Below are 5124 nucleotides of genomic sequence, written 5' to 3'. Positions count from 1 at the left end.
GAGAAAAATGTGTCATGCTACTTACATATTCCAAAGGAATGATTTGTACACAGAAACATTCTTTGTTGGTTACCAGATATGGAAGAGGAGAAGAGGGAAAATGCTTAACTATATAATCTACAGATATTAATTTTGGCAAAAGGAAAGGCAGCATGCAATCAGGGGAAATCAGCACAATAACCCTAAAGCAAAGGATGACACAGAGAAATGCACAAGAGGTACAGACAGCAAAGGCAAATACTATTCCATAGCCAATTATGCAGTATGAATAATAGCACATGGTAATATATAAGTGGATACAAAAACAGGCATCCAGGCTGACCAGGTATGGGTAGTTGAACTAGACTACACCTATTAACCCACCCCATGTCAGTCAGTTTGTTGTACTTCGATGACTTGTGTGTTGCTGTGATGCTAGAAGTGCTATCACTGTTATTTCAATTGTCAATAGGGCCACCCAAAGGGAACAGGCTTCCGTGAAACTTCTAGATTAAGAACAGACAACTAAGAATGAATTTGCTGCCTACTCCAGAGAAAGTAACAGCTGACAACCTTATGCAAAACTTTGAAACATCGTCAGATACTAAGGCCCAATGAACGGAGGCCAAACATTGTCAGAGCAGAAGGCATTTGGAATGAGACTAAAGAGGCCTTGTTTCTCACAATGGAATCCACGATGGTGATGTGAGTCAAATAAAGCCTTCAGGATCTTCATTTATTGATGGGGCATGGCTCAAGGATAAGAAGAAACAGCTGCAAAAAATCTGCTAGTCACCGGAACTTGGAGTGTGCATTCTATGAATCTCAGAAAATTGAAAAATGGAGCATATACAGATTGATATCCTAGGTATTAGTGAAATTTAATGGACTGGTATTGACCATTTTGAGTCAGAAAATTATAAAATGTGCTATGCTGGGAATAACACAATCAAAAGAAATGGCTGTACATGAATTGTTTTAGAGGACATCTCAAAATCTTGAAGTGCAGTGTTATCTGTGCAAGAATTATATCTGTCAGCTTTCAAGGATTTCCAGGTAGTACAACTTTTATTCAAATTTATACACCAATCACAAAAGCTTGTGAGGAAAAAATTGAGGAATTCTACCAATGACTTCAGTTGGAAATTGATCTTACATACACTCAAGATAATAATCATTAATAAATGAAATGCAAAAGTGGGAAACGGAGGAACAGTAATTGAAAAACATGGAATTGATGATAGAAACAAAGGTGGAGATCATATGATAGAATTTTGCAAGGCTAATGACTTGTTCCTAGCAAAAACATTTTTCAACAACAAAAATGGTGACTATGCACATAGATTTCTTCAGATCAACTACACAGAAATAAAATTGACTGTATATGTGGGAAGAGAAGAGAGAGAATCTCAATATACCAGGCCAGAGGCTGACTGGAAACGGACTATCAATTGCTCCTATGTACATTCAGGTTAAAGCTGAAGAAAATGAAAAAAAAAAAGAAGTTCAGGAGAGCAAAACTACCTTAATCTGTCCCACCTGAATTTTGAGACCATCTCAAGAACAGGTGTAACATATTGAGCACTAAAGCCAGAAGGTCTAATGAACTGTAGGAGGACACTGAGAACACCATTCAACTCAATTGAGAAGTGGGCAAAAGACAGGGACAGGCACTTCACCAAAAAGACACTCAAATGTCTAACAAACACATCAAAAAATGTTCACAATCTTTAGCTATCTGGTAGATGCAAATTAAAACTACAGTGAGATACCACCTTTCACCCACAATGATAGCCCAATTCAAAGCAACAGAAAATAACAAATGTTTGAGAGGATGTAGAGAGAATGGAAGTTGTATACACTGTTGGTGGACTTGTAAATGCATACAAAGCTATAACATGCTATCTAAAATATCTAGGAGTGGGAATCACATATGGTCCAGCAATACCGTTATTATACATATACCCCAAAGAAATGAGACAAAACACAGTTCACAGCAGCAAGAAACTGTAAGCAGTCCAAATGCTCAACAGTAGAACAATGAATAAAGAAATTATGATACATACATACAATGGAATACTACACATCCTTAAAAAGTGCTGAAAGCATAAAACACGACATGGTATGGAAGGACCTGGAAACCATTAAGCTGAGTGAAATTAGTCAATCACAAAAGGACTAATACTGTATGAGCCCAGGACAGTAAGGAAAAATGCCAAACAAATAAATTTTAGAGATCAATTCCCAAACAAATGGGTAGAGATCTTACCTACCATCCAAGAACCATACATCACCTCCTTAAAGAACCACATCTTAAAGAACTACCTCAAGTGCGGGGGACTGCACATCAGTGGGAGTCACTCCTTTAAGAATGAGAGGAAAAGGATAAGACCATCCACTTGATGCCATACAGCATTGAGATAAAGGTGCACCAAATCATCAGACATCTACAGTAATGAGAAGGTGACCTTACTGGAAAGTCAAGTCAAGATCAGGAGTGGGAGCATCTAGAGTTCAGGGTAGGCATCTATACTTTTGTTAGTGGATAAATGAGAGGAGCAACATCCCACTGGGAAAGGATGCTCAACAATAATTCTAGAGAAACCAAAGGGAGAATAAATCTGGCACTCTGTTCTTGGTTAGACACTTTTGAATTAGTTTAAACCCAACCCCCAGTCGACCATGCCATGGTAAGTATTATGACCTTAGATTCTGTCCTTTGAGGGAACATGGCTTCCCCCATAAGCCACACTAGCAGAACTCAATGTGGAAACCTGACTGAGTGAACTGGGCTCTACCTCAAAATTGTCTGTAGCCCATGGACATAAGACTGCATTTCCCTGATGTGAGGAGAAACAAATGATGGCTACCCCAAGACTGTGGCGTATAAGCACGGATTCTACCCTTGTAAATGAATTACTGCAAAATTTCCCCTAGCACCAACCCCCATGGACAATGTAAAAAGAGCTCAGTCATTTGAGAATTTAATCTGTACAAATGAAGAACTCATAGATTGGCGTTTGGAGCTGGGCTATAAGCATAACCTCCTTTTTTAGTAGTATGTTAAATTCTATGCCATTTGACAAAGTAATGATGCTATCAATGGAAATGCTTTATTCCCAAGAGGGATGATTGATCACATTCTTTGTCATAAAATGATAATGAGACTTCTAGAGTGAACCATTGTTGTATATAATCTGTGGACAAGTGAATGGGTTCTGGGTTCCCAGTTAGTTCTAGCTTCAGTCCAAGAACATTTGGTTCTTATGACTTGGTCCTGCTCAATACGCACCTTCATGAAGGTATGGGTGCTACAGCAAAGTGCGGTAAATAAAAGAGATGGTGCCTGGCTAAGGCTTGCATTCAAACAGGCAGCGATTTAAATGATAGGTTAATTAAGTCCACATGGAAGAAGCATACCAGCGTGTGTGATCCAAAGATGACAAATAAAAAGATCCAAATACAAAGAAGGAAATGGAGCAGAGCTTAAATTGTGAACATCCAATTTATAGAAGGCTATGGATGACAGTGGGAGCCCAACATTCATCTGCAGAGTACTTATGCAGATTAAGCGTCCAGCAGATCCCTTCTGAACCACAGTCGAGGGACAAGACTGGCCTGGATATAAGAAATTATTGTAAACTTGATTAGGGTAGATGGAACTCTGGTATAGTTTGATACCAGGTCATTTTATCTCATTCTCAGTGCATCTTTGATTTCTTCTGGGTTTAGATATTTCTTTTCTCTCAATAGAGATTTTCTTTCTGGGTTATTTTAATATTGCCAGTGATCTTTTCTTTCTTCCCTTCAAAAATATATCTATACAATGCTTTCACTCGAGTTGATCAAAGATGGGGTTAGGTTGAGGGGAATTGGGGAGCAAATTGGGTAATTAGGTATATAGGAGTGAGGAAGATTACAGGAGTGAGGAAGATGCACTAGATCTGATTGTGGTAATAAAACTAAACTCTTTAAATACAACTGAACTATGGCAGTGTATGATATGTAAGTTATACCTCAACACAACTATTAGAAAAAAAACATTCAAACATTCATCAAACACAAAGGAAAAAAAAAGATAAAAGTGAATGTCAGAAAAATCTCTGAAACTTGCTCTTAATCGTAGAGTATCTAAAGCAAGTTGAAGAAATGATGACATCAAAGAGTTAAATGGAAAATGTCAAAGGGCAGCATGAGAAAAATCAAATATTTTAATGAAATAAAGGTGCAAAGACTTAGAAAACCATAATGGATGTATTTTAAAGTGAAAGAACTGAAAAAATGCTAGCTTTAAACTGTAATAATGAAAGATTCTATGGGGGAATATTAAGTGATGTAGGAAGCATCTCAAGAAGATGGAAGGAACACACAAAGGCAGTGTACCAAAAATACACTGTTTGAGAAGGTAGCATATGGACAAGAACCAATGGTGCTGAAGGAAGAAGTTCAGGCTGCACTGGAAGCATTATCCAAAAACAAGGCTGAAGAATTTATAGAGTACCAATGTAGATGTTCCAACAGGCTGACAAAGCACTGGAAGCATTTACTCATTTATGCCAAGAAATTTGGAAGAACAGCTACTTGGCCAACTGACTGGAAGAGATCTATACTTGAACCCATTCCAAAGAAAGGTGACCCAACAGAATTCTCAGACTTTATAACAATACCATTGATATCACACTCAAGCAAAATTGTAGTGAAAGATAATCCAGCCATGGTTGCAAAATTACATTGACAGTGCTTACAGAAATACATTGACAGTGAGTTGTCAGAGGTTCATACCAGATTCAAAAGAGGGCATGGAACAAGGGATATCATTGCTGATGTCAGATGGATCTTGTGTTTTATTGACTTTGCCAAAGCATTAGACTATGTGAATCATAGACTATGTGAATCATAAAACTTGAGAGGATTGGGAATTCCAGCATACTTCATTGCACTCATGAGGAATGCACATGGATCAAGAGGTAGATGTGCCAACAGAATAAGGAAATAATGAATGGTTTAAAATCAAGAAAGGTGTGCATCAAGCTTGTGTCCTCTCACTGTACTTATTCAGTATGTATGCTGAGCAAATAATCATAGACTCTAGATTATATGAAAAGGGTATGGTATCAGAATTGGAGGAAGGGCTATTAACAACCT

The sequence above is a fragment of the Echinops telfairi genome, unplaced genomic scaffold (genome assembly GCF_000313985.2).
Source record: "Echinops telfairi isolate 266 unplaced genomic scaffold, ASM31398v2 ScPeMD7_57;HRSCAF=196, whole genome shotgun sequence".
NCBI lineage: Eukaryota > Metazoa > Chordata > Mammalia > Afrosoricida > Tenrecidae > Echinops > Echinops telfairi.
The sequence above is the reverse complement of the archived record's forward strand: the minus strand, read 5'-3'. Positions refer to the sequence as shown.